Consider the following 21926-nt stretch of genomic DNA (forward strand, 5'->3'; position numbering starts at 1 on the left):
TAATCATTTTGTAACGCAGAATAATATTAATCTCTTTTATTGTCACGTCCCAGCACAACATAAGAACTACCTTGACCTAGAAAAGAAGTCTCAAATACTACACCCACCAGTGTCACCAGGGTTTAACCCTACTACTTCTAAATATTTCATATGCTTCTGACACACTGACCCCATAAGAATTACACATCGTGCAAGTTCATCGTGCAAAACCTTACCCTGGTGTTTCTAGAGCACGTGTCTTGCGAGCCAAGTTCACCACAACGACAAGAAATTATCTCCGTGGAGAGCAGTGCTGTCTACCTACTGGGTTCAAGGATTCAGGGGACAGGAAAATGACAGAAAAACTCAGGACAATAAGGTGAATCACAGACCTTTCACGACAGCGAGGTATCAGACCCCTTCCCACTACATTCCACAGAAAAAGATGCCTATGAGGAGCCATCTCATCTCTGAAAATGACGTGGGTATTGCAGAACTCAAAGGAAATTACCAGCAGTAGCTTTATTCCTAAGGACGTTTGCCAAGTCAAAGATTTGGTCTTTGTACAACAGACACAGAACTAAGGAAAGGAGATTCAGCCATGCAGCAGAAAACTAATAGTGATAAGAGCATGAAAAACCTGGGCAATTATTCTGGTTCTCTGCAACATTTTAGGAAAAAAAAAGGTCCATAAACAAGATTTTTTTTTTTCAAATCAATAACCTAAAGTTAAATAATTTATTAAAGCTCAAAATGAAATGGAACTGATTTGAAAAAGTTATGCATACCAAATTTGGATCTGGGAAACCCATGTCCAAAGCTTCTGAAAACAGGAATTGGTCTTGTATTCAGCATAATGATTATCAGCCAAAATACAGCAGGAAAAATGTGCTATTTACCGTATCACCTTTGCAACTAATGCTTAAACCAGATATTAAAATTTAATATTTTTATCTTACATTATGGTCACTTATTGCTGTCAGAAAGGAAAATGGCTCTGTAAAATATTACATTTTATTACAAGTACTTCTGTTTTCAATAATATCACGCAAGATTGAGACAGTTTCAATTATTCTTTCATTATTATTCTTATTATTCATTATTTCATTATTATAATATATTATAATATATTATATTTATTATAATATATTATAATATATAATTATTATTTCATACATTTACAATATTTTAAAATATTAATAGCTTATTGAAGAAACATCCTGAATTCAGAATTATAATTTCCCTAACCACTTTGTTCAATGCACTAACTTTGAGAATCAGAATACTTCTTAAAAAAATCTTCTCCATGGTATAAACATCTTAGAAAGAATACTAGCATACTCCATACAGACCTTCAGAACATGTCCACAGCAGCCCTGTTTCAATGTTGTAGAGCTCTACTTAATCAAAACCTATAAAGTGTGACAGGATTTTTCTCTCGGAAGACATATGCATGGTTTTGTCCATTTAGTGAAGGTTAGTGCTATCACTAACAAGTAGCTGAATAACATATGCTGGGATAAATACGATCAGTGTTATAAAGAAATAGTGAACAACAATATCAGATTCTTGTGGTTTAAAAATGTTTTTCAGATGCCTTTTTTTTCCATTTTATTATTTGTACCATGGCAACAGTAACAGCTAGGTCTACAGGGCACAAACTACAGAAAAAAAAATCCTTACCTGAAAAGCTAATGGTCCAATTCCATCTTATTTAAGACCTTAACAATCTAATGTTTGTGGGGAGAGGGGAGGGCTGGTTAGGTTTCATTTTAAAACAAACTGAAAAAACAGTTGATTTGTATTTTGCAAATACTCTGCAGATGGATCACAGCTTGCATGTGATCTTGCGCTCTTTTCACTGCATGTGATCTTGTCACTAATATTCAAAAGAATATTATATCTCTTAAGTTTTTAAATCAGTGCAATTAAGGGGTTTGTTTTAGTGCTTCAGGCACTTCTGGTCATTCTTTCAAGAACAGCACGCAGCTAACCAAAACGCATTCTTGCAAAATACAGCACTGTTTTGGAAAGATTTCCTCATTCACAGTCTTCCTAAGAATTTCATTGCTGTTTCACAAAAAAAACAACTGAGCTAAGCTTGTGTCCCGCCGATTAATTTTTTAGTGAGTATAAGGCACAGATCTGGACTTTCAGCAGAGTCGACACCAGGAACAAGGCTCAGAGGAAGGAGATGTAAAATGTCCATTTGTCACTTGCACATCTTAATCACTACTAGGACAGCAGTAGGTATCCCAGGGTCTTTCACAGAAGAAAGCAAACTATGACAGGCGCACACATGCCCGTGGCCGGCCCAGCACCAGCGGCAGCCTGTGCCAGGGAGCAAGGCGGCCCGGCCCGGTCCGGCAGTGGCGCCGTACATGCTCAGTGCAGGTTTGGTGGGGGGGTGCTGGAAGGAGGCTACACTGGGGGAAAAGCAAGGGGAAATTAGACAGGACAATCAATTACAATATTTGAAAGCATGTGATTTGCATACAATGACCGATTTCCTATTAAAAAAAAGTTCAGAGGCATGTATTTAAGGCATATTCAGAATGTTATTTTAACAAATTAGCAACAATAGCTTAGAAATCCCTGATATGAACTGAGGATGGAGCTAAGCACCCCAGTAGTGACACAGTATAAACTTCAGCACATGAAATACTGGAAGTTGATGTAAACAGCTTTTAATAGCAGTGAACATTTGTTCACTTTGTTTAGACCATCTGGATGTTCCATTGTGTTCAGTTCAACACCGACTGCCGTCGGGTGACAGTTGATGTATGTTAAGTACAAGCAAAGTGCCTCAGCCCACTCCAGGGACCCTGAGGAGAACTTTTCAGCGTTTTGTGGAATATGCTGTCAGACCGCAGCGCAGTTGCCTGCATCCTTAATGGATCTGGGCCAAAGTCCTCCAGCTTTTTTTTTTTTTAATCAAAGCGGAGCTTTGCTTTTACTGTTTGAAAGGTTAGGAAAACTATGCCAAAGTTCTTCCAGGCAGCTTGAAGAGCATCAGCTGACAGGAATTATTTTCAATATGTAGCAACGAATAGAGAGAACCACTAATCCTGAGAGTTTGCAGGTTTCACACATTTTACATGCAATATAGCTAACTGTCTTTTGAATGTAACAAAAGAAAAATGTTACTAATAAACACAAAGATGTAATTGTTCTGGGAAAAAAAAAAAAAAAGGATAGGAAATCAACAGTTAGAAGCAGAGAGATGTTTTTCCATATCTAACCAACAATATATTACATTATGTCCTGCTTACATTTTAGCTGGTGATGCACCCTCTGCAGGTGATCAAAACTATTGTTCAGGCATGTTGGCCATTTCATGTTTAATCACCGATTGTGAAATGCTTTGACTCCTGAAATTAAAGAGAATATGCAAAGGAGAATTGTTATTACTGGTACTATTTTGCATCTTCACATAACCACCACTTGAGTTCAGCTTTGCACAATTAAGCAGAAGCTTTCAGAACGCAGAAAATGCAAAAGTCTGAAAGCTTATTTGGATGCATTCACAATATTTCCAATTTTAGGGCAGAAAATGGAAATAATTTAGCTCAGTCTTCCCTTAGGATGTTGATCATGTAGTACAAAACCGGTTTTCTACCTGTAGAATTATTATTATTTAATAAATCACTTGATGTATCTGGAATGCCAGTGAAAACCTTCATTCATCTTTTTTTAAACTCTCAAATGAACAGGAAAAAAGTACTGAATAACAAGGAAAAATACACCCTAGAAGATTACAGTAGATGATCTTTTTTCTCTTTCAGTTATACCTGTTAGATTATTTAATCTTTTTTGTTACTTGCTTTTTCAGGCAAAGTTTAGCTCTTGTAAGCTTGACTCTTACAAGCTGTTGCAGTAACCTATTTATCCACCAAAAAGTAGCATGTAAGCAGCAACTCCAAGGTTTCTCACGTTATACTTCAGCTCTGACAGAGGCTGAGAGCACGTATTGGTTCCCATTCCACTTTGTTTAACAGCCTCTCACAAAGGCTGTTCCACAGAGTACCAGGCACTACCGGTTGTTACAGAAGTGTCCATGTTCAATCATCCTGCGAGAATCAATCTTCTTTCATCCACACTGAAGCCACCAAGTAAACATTATGTACCTGGCAATTTCAGTCACTGCTTGGAAATAGCCTCCTCCTTCCTTTTTTTCAGTTTAACCCAAAAGAAATTATAGCCCAAGAACAGACATACTTTCTTCTAAAAAGATTACAGAGAGCGGCTTCAGATTTTATATTAAGTCTATGGAAAATTGTCCTGCAAATTATACACGTTTGAGTGAAAGTCATAGTTTTCAAAAGTAATGAAAAGAAATTATGTCTCCTAGTAAAGTCGGCAGTAGTAAACTAATTAATTTAAATAATGCTTTACATAACTTCAAAATATCCACATCTTACAGCATCAGGTCAAAAGTAAAGGCGATCGACGTATTCTGCATTCAGTCTCAAAAAACGGGATCAAATTACCACATTCAAGCATAGATCACTATTACTGTAAAGGAGTCACTGCTCCAGCTGGAGTTAATATCCAGCTCATTTATATTGCTTGTCTAAATCAATAGGACAACTCAAGTTATTTAACTGGATTTCTGCTGGAAGACAATAATATATCTACATTTACCAACGTATAGGTAACTCCTAAAGCTTCCCTTCCATTTTTGTGACGTGTTATCAATCCTAACAGTTGACACAGGATTGCCTCTTTTCAACTTTATTTTGATTTTGGAAAGCATGATGCAGTCAATTAAGCATTAAGAAGTGTACAGTAGATTTGGGATCTGAATTTACATTTATGCTAGGATTTGAAACAGTTTTACAAACATTAAATGAATGCTGCAGTAACACTGAACTGCAAGTACTGTATAGGATGTTTTATCTAATTTCCAGAAAGGTAGACAGGCACAGAAAAAGGCAACTTCATCAAAGGGCACATGACATTTAGTTTTAGCTCCCCTAAAGAGAACACCTGTCTTAAGTGCTGCTGATGCTCAGGCACTACCTTTTGCAACTATTACTCAAAGTATTTCTTTAAAAATAAGTCCCCTTTTTTTAGTTTAAAACCATGGAGTCCCGAACAGTCAGTTCAGTAAGACTTGCGCTGAGCTACAAACATATCACAAAAGCTTTCATTTAACTGTTGACTAGGACTCACCTATGATATTAATGGAAATTGAAGCTATTTATTTAGAGGCCAAGCAGTTTATGATCAAATATTTGGCACATTTCTCTCTGCTGTTCCAAACACACACCCCATCTTTAATCACATTACATCCTTAATTTTCTCAGTTGTTTTACCTCCCCCCCGTTTTTTTTCTTATCCTGTCTAATCAGAGCTGCCCATCACACCAGGCTTCATAATCAATTGCAAACTGCATCCTCGTGTTGTACAACACAAGCACAATAAATGCATTACAGAGTTATTGTCTCAGCATAATATTAAGGTGTGAAAAAATTATCAACTGATTAATATTGCATCAGACAAAAAATCTATTGTAAATTAATAAATCATGAAATAATTTGCTCTTTCAAAACCAATGCAGTCAATACTTCTCATGCTATTTTATTCTGCCATGTAGTTTAAGCAAAAGAAAAATGCAGACTTTATTAACATGTCTTATCTGGGAAAAGGTCTAAGGTTTCTGCTTTGTTTCTAAAAGAATGCAGTGGTTATCACGAGTTTATGAGCATTCACACACTAACCAACCAAGTACTTAATTTTTTTCATTTGTGTAGTAATGTAATATTTCGAAAGAAACTGAATTTAATCAGATGCAGTGGAAGTTATTCAATAGCTGATAAATGAACGTACTGTAAAATGTAATGCTACCTAGTTACAAAAGAAAAGAGAGAGAAGATGCTAATTCTGCTGATGAAGATATTGTTTTCCCCCTCTTGTGCCCTATTCATTATGCAAGGCTGCAGAATATGAAGTGTAGTGTGTGATCCGGGCGATCTAATGATCTCCCACACCTGCTCATCTGGTACAATTTTAATTAACACTCCAAGGAGGTTTGTCAAGAGTAATCAAAAACATTGTCGCTTATAAAGCTGTGGCAAGAAATCAATAGTTTTCATCAGAAAAGGTAAGGTCTGGCATAACTGAACCATTTAATTGCTTCATTCCAATAAACAAAAACTGCACATTTTAATGACTTGATTTTGGAGATCAATATCTAACCACATATTGCATTAAACAGCAACATGTGGTGGGATATTCACAGTCATTTCAATTCAGAATGAAGCATTCCTCTTTTTTTATTTCATCTCAAATGGCAATAGGTTGCTGAGCCTATGCAGTGCTATGATTTATATCAAATGAGTGACCTCTAGGGCCGTAAGACTAGAACGGGTGACTAGTTCTCAATGGTAAGCTACTGGCACTTGACAAAGTGCCTGAAGCAGAATGAATTTACTTCTCTTTTCCTCAATCATCAACAGGCTCTGTCCTGACCCCCATACTGACTCCTATAACAAGATCTCCTGTCTCTGACTGAAAAATTTACTGTCACGTCTACTTTTCATTGAGCTCAAGTGAGTACTTCTGTCACCTTCAGTGAACTGAGTCTGTAAAAGATTTAACTAAACACCAGTCACAGTTTAAAAACTAAGCAAGAACATCTCTTATTAAAAATACTGCTTTTAAGCACTTCTGCTGCTTAAAAGTCTGGAAGCTATGCCTTTTTATTATGGTTTGGCTTCTATAAGTGTTCATCATTAAGCTGTTAAAAGCTACTGCTCTGCAAAGAAATGAATGAAAGACTCATGGTATAATACAGGTATCACAACATCAGTAAAATCTGGTGGTACCATAATAGAACACTCCACCTGGATACAAATGCAGCCAAAGTTTAAATGCTTGTGAACTAGGAAAGATTCAACAATGTGAGATTTTACATACCAAGAGATATCAACTACAAATCCCACAGGCATTTGAATGCATGATCTGATTTGTGTACAACATAGAGTATCACCATGCTCAAAATATGTCTATATACACTAATGATATTAACAAATTTTTTACTATTCAAAGATTTTTAATTTTAAAGCTATACTTTAAAAACCTTTTTCCACACTCTTCCAATAACAGCAGTTATCACAGAACATATGATACCTAGCTACACATAAAAGCATGCACAGTACACCTTAAAGATTTTAACTAGTATTTTACTAATATTTTAACTTTATAAAGCAATAAAAACTAATATTGCAAGAACCCTTCCTATCAACAATAAGGCAATTAAAAGACTGACACTTGATGGTTTATACCAACATCTCACTAAAGCCTTACGCAAAATTTTCACTCCCTCTTTAATTTTCAATTCTTCTACCCTCCCTGCTTCACAGCTTCTGGCTATTGGCTTTTACAATCTGTCCCCAGAGAACCAGGAGTTATTGCTGCTGTCGATGGAAGAGAAAGGGATGTTATTCCCTTGTCACCCTCTCCAGCTCCAGCAGATTCCTAGCTCTGATCTATAGCCTTCATTGGAGAAAAGCGTCTGACATGCTGTTAGTTCTCAACCCTGTCAGATCCATCTACCCATGCTACTGGCATTACTTACTGGAGTCAGAGTCACAGGAGTCAGACCAAAAATTTGAAAAGCAAACACTATATCCACTTCTATTTCAGTAAATATAGGACAGAAACATCTACTGCAAAGCGTGCAGGTTTTCAGGAGGCGCTGTGTGCCACATACTCTTTGAATCTGAGCTTCCAAACAGCTAAAGTAGTATCCCACATTATTCATGTTTACAATAGAAATGCTGCACAATCTAGGTAGCATCAGGTAAACAGAAAAGATTACAGAACAGTTAACAAAACGGACTTCAGCAAATTTAGCACTTCCTTTGATACTGTTTTAACAAACTACTCCTTGATGTTTTAATGGTTCTTTTTAATAGACATTCGCATGGCTGCTGCATAAAATGGGCACCTTCGATGGCAGGTGAGAGGCAGCAGGAGATGGCTATGACTCATTTACTTGTAGGCTGACTGTTCTCCCACAATACCAATCTCTCCATCAGCATTTTGCGTGTATTATTTTAAAGGACTTTAACAGTAAATGAACCTTTAATTGTAAAGTATCAATAAGGGGACTGTGTAGATAGCTGGCTTAGTTCATCTTATATTCCACACACTCAGCAAAATGAACTGATCTCCCTGCCTCACACATGCGTGGCTCTGGATCTCCTCTACCTGCTCAGGTCAAATCCTGCTTTCATGAGGCTAGAACCAAAACCTTTGTGCTTGGTGTGACTGCCAAGCCAGTGGTGATGCTTACTCCCAATACATGCAGTGGATCACTTTTGCTCACACTGTCAGTATTAGCAATACAGGGAAAGCCAAGAAAAACATGCAAGTCCAGTTACAGCAGCACTTGACCCCTCTTGGAGCAAAGGGCTGCCATCATGTCCCCCTCCTCATCAAGCACCTGCAGGCAGAGTTTCTAATGTACCCTTTTGCTGTCTTCTTGCCTTTTTCCCCTCCTCTCCTTCCTTTCTTTCAGGCAAGGCTGTAGGAAAAACAGTTTTGCTTCCCTTTTATGAGTTTTACAGAGCAAGCTCCCCTTTTCCGATTTTCATCATAAGCAAGGAAGGTGAACAGGGAAGGTGTTGCTGTTCCCACTTCCTTTCTCTCCGTCTGCTCAATGAGAAGCAGAAGCAAGTGAGCTATTAGTGGAGGAGATAAGGGTCTGGGGTCAAAGCAGTGACTGCAGATGGTGCAGGATGAGAGCTACTGGACATCTACTTTTCAAAGTCAGAATGGGTTTTGACCAGAGAAATCACCACATTATCCTTAGGGAATCAGGTAGTTTGGCAAATATTCTATAAATTTACAGGTAACAGCTGGAACATAGAAGACTTCAAGACTTGTGGTAAGCAAGGGAGTGTTCCTGCAGAGGGGAACAGTAGGTAACAGAACGGGATTTTGATCTTGAATTAACTTCTGTTGGAATATAAATAATAAAAATTCTTAACTTCTGGTGTTCCTCAAAAGCCAAACACATACTGTCTACAAGTTCTCATTCGGTGCTAAGAAATCAGCCCTAAATTGTACCAGATCAGCTCTCACCTGTATTTTAAAAGTTTTCACACTCATTCTGATCCCAACTCTCCAGCAGAGCCTACAGCTACACCTGATAGATTTCCTTACTGACGAGTAACAAGAACAGCCCAAATTCTCACAAGACAGACCAGTAAAATTTTCCAGATAAGTAAAGTTTGGGGCATTCTTTATGTAACCATATGCACTTTTACTTTCCTGAGGTACAGAGCTATAACTGTAATTGGTTTTATCAGCCAAAGCCAGCAAACAACACCTTAAAATGACTTAAAGAGGCACAACAGAAGTTTTAAAATAGGAGTTAACAGGATCTTAACTGAGAAGTAAAGGAGAGCAGCCAACAACAGTATCACTTAAGATATATGTGAGGATATACTAGGTTATCCTTTTTTAGTGTGAGGAGAAATGAGAAACAATTTAGTACATTTAACCAGGAAACCAACAGAAATTAGAAATTATGGAGGAGAAAAAAGCAAAGTACTCTATTTATACACAATGTTAGCTGCTCTTTTTCCTCAGAGGCACCGAGGCCCGTCAGAAAAGATACAGACTGCTTTTCTCATGGCAATTTCACTCAAATTAATGTATTTCATCCTTCTAAAAGTGAATAACTTTTTTCTCATTGTAGGAGATTATCATTAAATGCCTTCCTCAAGTGGCATGAAGATAAGACATTTAACACCGTGAATATCTGGGTAGTTATGACTATACATGTATATGTTTGCACATGCAAACATATTTTTGGCAGATTTTTTACACTTCTTATCTGGAAAAAAAATCTGTATAGAAAGCTGCATAATACGAATACATGAAAAATACAGAAGTGAAAATAGCTAGCTTAATTTTCCACAAGCATCCTAAAACAGGAGTTTTGGTCAGAGTTACTTTTAACGTATAATATTCTAGTGTTCAGACCTTCATAAGCCCACAAAATTTAACAGAAATGCAAAATATAAAGGCAGATCTAAACATTCAGAGAAGCACAGGGTAACCAGGCAATACAAGTGCTAGTATACACTTACATTATTTTCTCTATTTGTTACTTCCTGAATGTATATAAAACCATATATGATCTGAGATGAAAGCTATCTCATGTTGCCCAATTTAAGATTTTCATTTTTAATTCATAAGAGTCTTGTGTTTCTTCTTAAATCCCCAGCTCTTCAAACGAAGCAATACTAAGTGCTCTGGCATTTCTTAAGTGAAAGCTGATACACTACATTTCTACCCTTCACAGGAGGGCACCCACACTGGAATAAGGGGGTGTGGACAGTGTCTAACTAAACCAAGATTCAAAAATAATTAACACGTGGTGAAAACTCTCCTGTGAACAAGAATCCACATGGTTTTCACATCCTTCAGCATCAACGTAAACTGTAGCAGGGATTCAGCTCACTGCAGGATTATAGTAGTAAGTATTGGTGAGGAAAACGTTCTACCATAAATACCAACCACAAAACTCATCCTACTTTGAATTCTAAACAAGCAAACACATACCGATAGCATACCACTGAGGCATTTAGAACCAAAATATAAGTTTTGCTTTGGTTTTGTTTTTTAATTTATATGCAGTCCAGATATAACTTTATAACAGCTGCATTATAACAGCAGTAGGGAGATGCCAAGTATGAGGAACAAACACTGAAAAGGCTCTTACTTTCATGTATACATCTCCCTAAACCTTGGAAAATCAACACAAAATGCATTACCTTCAGTAAGCTTACTAAACATTCTCTGTTCTATTCTTTGATTCTTTGATTCTTTAATATCAATTCAAAGTTATCAATTAAAAAAAGATGGAGTTTAAATTATTCCTAAATGTGAATTATTATTCATAAGAAACCTTCAGTGTCATTTCATCTTTTCCCAATAACAAGTTACAAAGGTGGAAAGTTTCATGTTCAAGTTCCTGAATTGCACAGACAATCCACTACTTAGAACAACAAACCAGATTCTCCTCTTTTCAAGTTATAATTTAATATTAATTAATTATAATAATTAGTCATTAATATATATATATATATATTTTTTAATACCATATAGATCTTTTGGTCTAACCTCCATGGGGCATGCAACAGCAGAAGATGCCCCTGAGAGGTCAAAGGAAATAAAATAACAGGAAATAAAACCAGCAGGAAGATGAAGAAAAAACAGAGGACTTTGGAACAACAGCAGACAAGGCAGAAGACAACAATTGTGTCACTGATAAGGAAGTTGGAAAGAAAGCACTCAGTGGATCAGACAGGCTTTGGTGTATCCTAAGGTACAGAATAAGAAAGTAAGAATTTGCATAGGCTTGAGCAGGACTACAGAGAAATGAAGGGAAAGGATACTGGAACAAATTGTATTAGTTAAGAAAACTAGTTACTAAAGCAAAGAAAGGCATTTTATTGCAGGAATTTAAACAAGCAGTATACACCAGAAGAACCAACAAGATTTGTCTACCAACATAAAGGAGAAAAGGCTGAAGAGTCCAAATCAATACTTTAGCAATCAGTACTGAGAATGGTGATGTTAACAAACAGCGACTGGGCCTGAGCTGGAGGTAAACAGATATTCAGAACAACAAATAAAAAAGCCACAGAGATGTGAAAAGATTTCAAATGGAATGTGGATGTCACTAACATGAAAATACTGTTTGAAGCTTTAAATGCAGAAGCCGGTCACAGAGAAAATACAAAAAGAAGGTATGAGAATCTGGAAGAATTATTGCAGAGAACCAGTAACAGTGAAAATGAAGGAAAATGGGCAAAGTACAACAGAAAAGCATTGACTGAATCCTGGAAGCCCGAGAATGAAAGTTTAAAAAGAGGGAGAATGCTGCTTGCATGAAAAGAAGCAACACATCAGGCAGATTTTGCTTTGAAGAATCCGTTAGTGACCTTGTTCGTGGAAAAAATTGTTTGTGTTGAAGAGAACAAGAATCTGTTTATTCATCATGCAAAAATTAGCAAAGAAAGAAGCAAAATCAGCTACAGAAGTGGCACATTTATGTTTGAAAGGTATAAGAAGGAAATGGGAAAAGTATCTGGAATCATTCATGAGGTCAAGTGATTTTATTTATTCTTTTGGACAAAGCTGAGTATACTCGAAAGTGCATGGAAGTTCCTCTCCATGAATTTTATTCTCCCTGTGCATTCCCTCCTACATTACTTTAGCATAACACTGGAAAGAACAAAATTCTCCAAAACAGCAAAATCTCCCTCTGAACACTCAAGTTCATCCATTGCAAGGCAGCATAGAAGGCTAACTGAAACTACAATTTTGAAAAGGCTGTAGAGCTCTGCATTTCTTCCATCTGAGCTTAATTATCATAATCTCTAGGGCTTCCCTCCTCATTTTAGTTCTTAATCATGAGCTAAAACATCTTTTGCACATTCTATTTTATAAACACATTACATTTCCAAATGACAATTTCAGGCCTAATTGCTTAATTTGAACTACTCTAAACACCTAACAAATTATGTTTGTCTCTGTTCTGTAGTCACATGGTGGAGTGTCCTCGAGAAGATGGTCCTAACCAACACCAGCTGTGCCCAACTGCCATTACCATCACGGCTCCAGCACATTCACACAATCTGTAAAGAACTGACAATTTAAAGCTCCCTTTTAAGACAATATCGAGGTCATAAAATTCAAATCCCATATTCCAAATCCATTCTTCATCAGCCTTTGTAAGTCACAAAAAACAAACAAACAGAAAAAACACATGATCACAGCTGGAATTAAAATTGGGCCTTTTCCTTTAATCCAGCAATAATCACCATATGCTGCATTATCCTAGAAACAACAAAGAATGGATGCACCTCCAGATCAGCAGCACAAACTAACGCAAGTGTTTCTTTTCACATATTTTTTAATTTAAGAAAAGTACACAAACCAAAAATGTCATTAATAGATGTCAAAATTTGTTTCTTTGATGTATATTTGCAAAGAGTCTTACTTGTCCCTCAGAGAGTACCAAATAAAATTCTTTCTATCCTTTCCAGGTGCATCAAAGCAGAGAAGTTGGTAACAAAAAACCCTCAGTTTATTCTGTGAGCATCACAAGAGACACTGGTTTCAAAAATATCCTCCTTGTTCAAGACCACAGGAAGAGCTTCTCCTTAATGCAGAACCACATACCATTGCAGAAACAGCTGAAGTAATTATTAGCATGGTGAGTGGATGAGAGATCACAGAAACAGGTGGCAGGGGTGGGAAGGTAGAATTTGGACTTAATGTATTATTTGATATTCAACAGAATATGTAGTGGAACTCAAGACTGATTACTGAGAAACTGAAAGAAGGAAGGAAGGAAAACCCTTTCTGGGGAAATAAACATGCCAAATACCAACAGTGCTGGGATGTCTGGAAACACAGCCCAGCAGGCAGCGCAAGAGCTGAGACTGACTGCCCCTTCTGTCCCATACAGCTCCAGTGAACGCAAACCCTGCAGGGCTGTGCGTCACCCCGTCACCCCATGTGCCTTCCAACAGCTCCAGCCTGCAGCAGCGCTCTGCACTCTGGAGGCACAAACCCCACTAGTGGTTTCACTCCATTTCAGCTCCTCAGTAACTATCAGAATAAGGTGGCTGATTTCACTTGAAACATGTAGCCCTTTAAAAGAAATGGGTCCTTCGTTCCTCTTGAGAAATGTTTATTACCCTCAGATTACAAGGTCTCTGCAATATTACTTCATAAAAGCATAAAATCTGGGCGATAACTATTCTAATCACAGTAAACCTCTGTCTGATGCTGCAACTTCTGTAGACAACACTACTTTAGAAATACTCTTTATAGTTCTTATTTTGGACGACAGAAGATGGGAGGTTAATCCATTCCTTACACTATGGTTATTTTGAACAAATCATAAAATGGCCTACCATTTTTATTACTCCTTGACCAAGCAAATAATATTTAATACTTTACTCATATTTTCCCATCAAGAAAAAAAAAATAATATAGGGTGAAGGTCAAATTCAACTTTTATGTCCATGTGAAGAGATATTACTATTGTCTCATAAAGAAGATACATAATTAAGGCTGTGAACTGCATGATCAGTTCCATCGTTAGCAGAAGAGATTTCTGAAACCTATATTGATTTTTGCCTGTGAATCTGCATTAGCCTAATCCTCATATACAAGTACTATGAATCCACAGAGAATTGATCTCTTTCTCTTTCGTTCACAAAAATCTCACAGCTGAAATTTTTGTGAGAAAACTAATGACAGGCCAAGCTCTCTTCCAAAAATACGTGTGTAAAAAAAAAAAGTAGGAGTTGTAGGGGAGCTTTCTGCTGCAGAACACTATTCGAATATATTGACACCTCTTCCAGACAAGTCATGTTTTGTTTTAGACTACTTTAAAGGAGATCTGAACATCATCCACTATAGATGTGGAGCAAACATTACATGTGCCATGCTACCAAAGGTATTGAAAAAAAACAAGGGTAACAAGGATTAAAAAAAAAAAAAAAACACAAAAATTATGATCACTAGTCTACCTTGCCCAGCTCGCAGAAATAAATAACACAGAATAAACACATCGCTGGATTTGGATGCAAAATTACCTGTGTCCCCAGAATGACATTTTGTTAAGAAAGGCCTGTTCAAAGCTTCAAGGCTCAAGTGTCAGATAACTTCACTGAGTTCCAAATTTGCCAGAAGACCTTAGCTTCTACACCACCTTCTTGTGGGTCAAAACCCACAGCGTGACACAAAGCCCACTGAAGTAAGGGGAGATATTTTTCTACTACCTCAAACGGACTCGTGTTCTGGGCCCTGTCACCCCCCGGTGTGTGGCGCACAGAGCTGGTGGGTGGCACCTCACCCTGCTCCTGCGCACTCCTCCCGGCCACAGCGCAGCTTCAGCGGCAGCAGCTCCGCGCCCCGTGCTCATCAGTGAGATGACTGACTCATTCGCATCTACAGCCCACCACTAAAAGAAGTGTGAAACATCAAATGCACAAAATCAAATATTTTACAACCAGTATCTCTTCCAGAAATGGGGTTCTTTCTTGAAAAATACTGGCAACCACAAAACAGCAGTGAAAACTGCCCTTTGACTAATAAAGACATCCTAAGACATCACCATGCTGACTTCCTAACAGCAGCCTTCGTAGCATCTTAGAGTTTGAAATTAGCTTCTTAGAAGTTTGCATTTTAAACTTGAACAAATTCCTTTGGACACAACATTTTCAACTTAGAATTTGAATACCTGTATTGGTATATGTTCACTCCTTCCCCTGCCCCCAGTTTTCTTTTCTTCCTTTTGGTTTGTTTTGTTTTTGTTTTTAATAAACAGAAGCTGACCTGTAACTACAGAGAACCCAACACATCTGCTAAAACATTGACAAAGAAGGGAAGTCAGATGCTGTGACAGAAAAGCATTTTACAGTTCCTTTAGGAATCTAACTCCAAGAGCCAGCATGTGTTATTAAAAACAAACTACTTTCGGTAAAAATCTATTTCTGGAGATTGTTTACTGAAAAGAAATGTTTATTCACTAGGGCAGTATTTAAAGCTCTACAGATCAGTGAAAACTGTTCCTGAAAAGATACAAGATATAATAAAATGCAAAAGGGAAATGGTGACAATATTAGCTTTGCACCAATTCATTTAGAGTAATTTCAGATTTCATGTATGTAAAGTGAAGGAAATTTCCAATAACAGGCTGCTTACACAGTGAAAGGCTTGCTGTGTTTGCTGCAGTATAATTTTTAACACTTCCAGCTTACTTCCTCACAGACAGTTCAAGATTATTTTCGGGATTATTTTATAATGGAGGCTGCATAGAGCAAAGCATGACATTGAAAAATAGACTTAATTATTCCTACAAAAAGATTCTTGGCACAGGTCCATTCCATATCAGCTTAAAATACCCTACACTGTTCTATTGGCAGGATCATATGTTTACAAGCACTGGATTACAGGAGTAACCACATCTCCAGGCTAATTTTAAAACAATTTCTGTTAAATAAAAACAGTAGGCCATGGTTTCTTTAATTTGGAAGGGAAGGAGGGGAAGAAAGCGGCACAGGATGCAAGGGGAGATGTTCCTATTATAACTTTCAGTTCATCAGAATACTGCCCAGGAAAGGGCAAAGGACCCATTTTAATCCTAGGTGATGCAGCAGGACATAGTACCAAGTAACAAAGCCTTTTTTATGTTGACAAAGCATGTAAAAATAGACTTTGATTTGTTAGGGAAGAAAGTCTCGGCACACATACTCTTCCCAAAGTAGTCACAGCAACCCCTGCAAACTATTAATTTGTCACAGGATATTTTCTTTCCCTGACTAGGTACACTCCAGCAGCAACAAAATATTCTTGGGATGGCTGCAAACCTTGTTCCAGAATGAATACATACTTATGTGACTAAGTAGTTCATAGTTCCTTTTGCAATTTTTCTCAAAAATACTCTTTTGGATGCCTTTATACAGTATATGAACAAGGAGGAACAATTAAAGATTAAAAAATCAGGAGGAATTCTTGGGTTTTACTCCCTCAAAATGAACATAGTCCAGGCAAATCTTCACCAGTATCCAGTTTTGAATAGAGATTTTCAGCTATGTTTTAAAGTACAATCTGACACAAACATCAGAAGCAGTATAGCCACTGGAGCTCACATAACCTGATCCCCAGCAAGGCAAAGGTGCTGAACGAGTGCTGCTGTGCTGTGCACTGGGACCATGCTCAGCACTCGGACAACTCAGGACATTTCCACATCACTGCCAGGAACACCAGAACCTGAGAAGCACAAACTGCCAAGGTGCTCATCTGTAGTAGTTGAGGTGGGAGTTTTTGCTTCCCTATGATGGGGTACCCTGATTAACAGGACGCTGCACCACAGGCACAGTATACAGACAGCAGGCCTTCATATCCATATTCTTATCAGAAGATACAAATTTTGAAACATTGAGTTATTCCCTAGTGTGAAAGTCTAGAATAAAAATTTCCCTTTGTTTAGCAGGCTTTTTTTCCTTCCCTCCCTCGCTCTCTTTTTTTCTCCTTCATTTTTTTTTACATTCTTTTCTTAATAAACTCTATTGACCATTGCACCACTGACTAATATCTTCTGCATCAGAAGGAAAAATGCTCAGGATGTTTGTCAGCCATACTGCCATGAAAGTCAAAAGCAGACATGTAAGAGAAGAAAGATTATCACATTAGACATAGAAGAAGAAAGATTAACCTATGAGAGCTGCAGAAGCAGAATGATGAGCAAAAAGTGGGGGGCTCAATGGCTCCAGGGGACGGGTAATGGGTTAGACTGCCTTTCTCCTCTAGATCACTGGCTCACATCCAGCCCACATCAGTAGCAACCGAGTGTCATTACCACCTGATGGATTTTTGGTGACCTCTGCAAAAATGAATTGATGGTTTCAGTCCAGCTGAATAAATGTTCTCATCATAACAGGTACACCACTGTCTCAGCAGAAGGAAGTGAGCAGACATGGACAAGAAAACGTACTTCTATCCCTACAAACCAGTTCAATGCACAGGGAATTCCACTTACTAGAAATGGCAGAGAGATTTATTTAATAATTTCATAGCAAGAAGATTGTGCTGCTTTTTTGAAGCCTTAGTGTTCCCATGTATTTGTCCTGGATTCTCACAGGCAAAAGGCTGCACGCAACCAAGTGGGTGCAGTAGAGTCTCTTAAGGGACAATTTTAATTTGAAATTATATTACGCACTGTTGCTAAAGTTCCTCCCATATGAAAGCACAGTAAGATAATATAGCTTTAAACATGCTTCTTTAGGTGCTCTGTTTAAAGGTTGTGTAATATTAATTTAACTGAACTAAGAATTAAAAACATATTTTCCCCGCAATTGCAAAAGACGACCCGAGTGAACATGCTCTCCAGTCTAAGTTTGAAGACTCATTCATTGTCCCACAGCATTGCATGTGCATGCATAATGAAGAGATTTCCAGAGGATGTGGTTGGGATGACTGGAAAACAGCTGAAATTCCCTGCTCCCTTCAGGCAGGGGTTTAGCAGATTTCTCCTCCCAAGCAAGCAGGAGCCCAAATGGTTCCCAGCATGGGATCTGGGATGCTGCAGCCGCTTCACGCTTATTCCTTCATTTCAGGGGAGCTCCGAAGATGGCCCAGGGAGAAGGAGCAGCTCCTGAGGAACAAAACGCACAAGCAGCCACTCAGCCCCTGGAGCTAAATGGCACCTTCTCCCCCAAACATAACAACAGGTCATCTCCAGTCTGGTACGGGTGGCGATGCAGGTTCAATGTGACCATCACATTTGTCCATATTTGAAAAGTAAAACATGCAAGGGAACTAGAGCTGCCACCTCTACATGGCACACTGCCAGCAACTCAACTGCTGTGTTCTCAGGGGCTCTAATACCTCTCAATAGCACAGCATTTTTGAACAGGTGACCAGACTACAGTTCAATCCCAGCCATGAGTATGGAACTGTATTCCAGTCTCCCCAAATGCTCTAATACCTATAAGAAAAGTCACTCAATCTAAAAAGTGAAATATTATATCAAATTAAACAAATACTAAACGAAGAGGTTTTCCAGCTTGCTGAAGTTACAGGAAAGTAACTAGAGCAAATTCAGTGACAAAGGACAGCTGATATGGCAAGCAGAATGTCAAAGTATTTCTTTCAGAAACAGACCTATATTTACCTTGCTGTAGCACTGTTTTATATGTCTCCTTAAGAAAAAGTAAAGTTCATATTAAATAGCTGTTACAATAGAAAAAGTGTCACTTACTTTTGTTTGTATTTTTCCCTTCACAATGGAAAAATTGTTTAAAGTTGCCTCATTCTACAAAATAAGTATGCAGAGTTTGAGGGGGAAAGAAAGTCCTTTTTACCATGACAGTACAAAATATCCATATGTCAGGTTCTTTCTTTCATGGATGGCTTTGGGTGAGCCAGACTAGAATAGGACCATGCCATCAAAACAAAAAGCACTGTTGCTGTGAGCTGCATTTCACTCAAAGAAAAATTAGAGAAATTTACACCACCCCCAAAATTTTGGATGTTATTTGGGTCTTGTGTGTTTTGTTTGGTTGGCTTGGTTGGTTTTTGTGGAGTTTTTTTGGTTGTTGTTTTGTTTTTAATAAAGTTTTAGTTAGGTGTCTCTGAGCACCCTACAGCAAGAATTCTGAAGTTCGACATGTTGCCATTCCCCCACTGGCCCCTACTCTTCCATAAGCAAGAATACAAAACCAGGAGTTGAGAAAAAGTATTTCTGATCTATTAAACAGAAAAGACCCCATTACTCATCATGAGATGAAGAGGCTTGACACTGAGTTTTCTTTGTCATTTATTCAAATGTTAATAGGAACTCTTGCAGCCTCAGTGACCCAGTTTCTTTAATTTAGTCTAATGCTACCCAAGGTGAATAAGCCCCTGAATTTTCCTATCTTAGGACTTCTTCATAGGCAGAAGTTTCTTCCTAGAGGCGATGGAAAAGATTGTGTAACCTGGCTGAAGAAATTGAAACTGTGTTGTGAAAGAATGAACGTTTGGCATTTACCATTCAGCTGTGGGGATTTTTTAATATTTTAATATGAATTTGAATAGCATTCATTTGGGTTTTTTAACAACAATTAGCAAATAGCATATTACTGGCTGAAGTAATTACATGTAGAACTAAAACACCTTATTAAAGCATTGGCAGATGACTAGCTGCCTACCATTGTTCATCACAAACAGCGCTGCACAGTGATTTGTCTTCTCTAAAAAAGTTATATGTATGATCACTATTGAGTTGCTTCAGCAAGCAGTCACAGTATATGTCATAGAAATGGCTTGCTTTTTCGTTGTTGTTTTTTTCTTGGTGGTGGTGGTGATGGTTGGGTTTGGGGTTTTTTTGGTTGGTTGGTTGGTTAGTTTAGGTTTTTTACACTTATCTGATAGTTTCAAGAAAGATGGAGAGGAAGGAGTGACAGTGAAGACCCTGTTCGCTGATCTAAATAAATGGAACAAATATAGCTGAGAGGTGTGATAAAGGACTAGGACTACATCACAACATGTATGCTCAAGTATGGTCACTGCAAAACCTCCATGAAAAACCTTGACTTCACTATTTCTTCAAAAGCATTTCATTCTAACATTCTATCAATATTTTATCTTTTAAATTTGTACTTGCTTCTTCCTAATTTTTTTTTTTCCCAAAATGAGAAGTTTCAAGTGTCAGAAACTTCTCAGACATGGAAGTTTTCTTCCTTAAAGGAGAACAGAGGGAGAAATACATCCCTATTTTAACAAGCCTAGACAAACATTCTCATACAATGGGAATGCTATCCTAAAAACATTTTTCCTTTAACACCACAGAACCAAACAGAAGACACCAACATAGAAAAACCTTAAACTATCCATATACATGTGTGCTGATTGTTTATATGCAGCTAAGAGAAAATCACTAGCATATGTCCCAGCTCTTGCAAATTAAAGCTCACCCTTACTAAACCAAAGAGCAATTATTCCTGTAAAAAAGTACAATGGTACTATTCATTCAGGTAAATAGTGTTCCATGTAAGGATTGCAGAATGAGGACCTGCAAGAAAGCAACACATTTTAGATTGCCTGATTGACCTCCATTTTCAAAGAGAAAATGAAGATCACTCGACCTGAGGCATAGAGTCATTATTTGAAATCTAAATACATATACAGAGATTATTGCAACTGCATATTTTAAAATTATTTCCCACTAGCAAAAGAATATATTTGAACATTCTATCTGATTTCCTTATTTGAAGCATAAGCACCCAACAAATGTGTAAGTGATACGCCTTCAGACACAGCAAAATAAGTAATTACTCCTGGGGGCTATAAGCAGCTAAGTAATCTGGCTCAATTGTCTTGTCATCCTTATACCCTCCTCAACTCCTTTGTTCTGGTATCCACAAAGCTTTATTAAACTAGAGCTCAGTCATTTGCTCACTCCAATTGCAACAAACTGAGCCAAATGAAACATGTTCAGCCATCTGGAACCCCTTCCTCCAGAGTTTGCTCCCTTTGGGCTGCAGAATCAGTCTATTACCCCGGCATGACATGATCCAGAAACTTGCTACTGCTACAGGACCTCAATTACAATTCCCAGTCTGGGTATTGCTGTCAGGGATTCTGCAATGCAACAGACACGGCATTTGTACCTCACGTTACTACAAAGCTATTAAAGCCTTTGCACTTGGAATTCATGGGCAACATTACAGGAGCTACGGAGCAGAGAAGTTTGAGCTGACTCAAGCAAGCTGAAAGGTGGCCAGGAGCAGAGCGGGGGATCAGCGGCTCCCAGTCAGCTGCGGGCAGGGCAAACAGGCAGTCCTGCCCTCTGCCCTACAGCCAGCTACCACAGCAAGGGCACATAGCACTGTGCTGGGGAGGGCATCAAGGGCACAGATCAATACAAACACTCCCAGTAGCTCTAAGAAAAGGAGAGATTAGTTTAAAAATAAAAAATAAAAAATAAAAAAAAGAAAAGGAAAAGAAAAGAGAAAAAGAGAAAAAGAGAAAAAGAAAAAAAGAAAAAAAGAAAAAAAGAAAAAAAGAAAAAAAGAAAAAAGAAAAAAAGAAAAAAAGAAAAAAAGAAAAAAAGAAAAAAAGAAAAAAAGAAAAAAAGAAAAAAAGAAAAAAGAAAAAAAGAAAAAAAGAAAAAAAGAAAAAACTCACGCTGGCAAACTGTCCCGTTTTTCCCCAAAACACATAGGGGATTTTTAGTGCTGGCAAGTCAGTATCTTTTAACCAATGCTGACACTTGATTCAGAGGAAGATGCGTGGCATTCATGGCTCTTCTCCTACTTGTCAGGCAGCCAGCAGGCTCTCAAGTGCACTCAACAGCAGAAGGATGTTCCCAGACTGAGAACCTGATCTTCTGGCGAGAGCACTGGCAGCGCTGCTCCTTC

At 37.9% G+C, this 21926-nt stretch overlaps 1 long non-coding RNA gene across 1 annotated transcript in view; it reads right to left on the minus strand.

The window, feature by feature from the left end:
- Positions 1-21926, minus strand: part of LOC110362259 (uncharacterized) — a 108883-nt gene that overhangs the window by 36034 nt on the left and 50923 nt on the right. The window contains exon 11 of the long non-coding RNA XR_010474337.1: positions 3252-3350. This is a non-coding gene — a long non-coding RNA (uncharacterized LOC110362259). The remainder of the gene's footprint in view (positions 1-3251; positions 3351-21926) is intronic.

The sequence above is a fragment of the Columba livia genome, chromosome 8, assembly GCF_036013475.1.
Source record: "Columba livia isolate bColLiv1 breed racing homer chromosome 8, bColLiv1.pat.W.v2, whole genome shotgun sequence".
Taxonomy (NCBI): Eukaryota; Metazoa; Chordata; class Aves; order Columbiformes; family Columbidae; genus Columba; species Columba livia.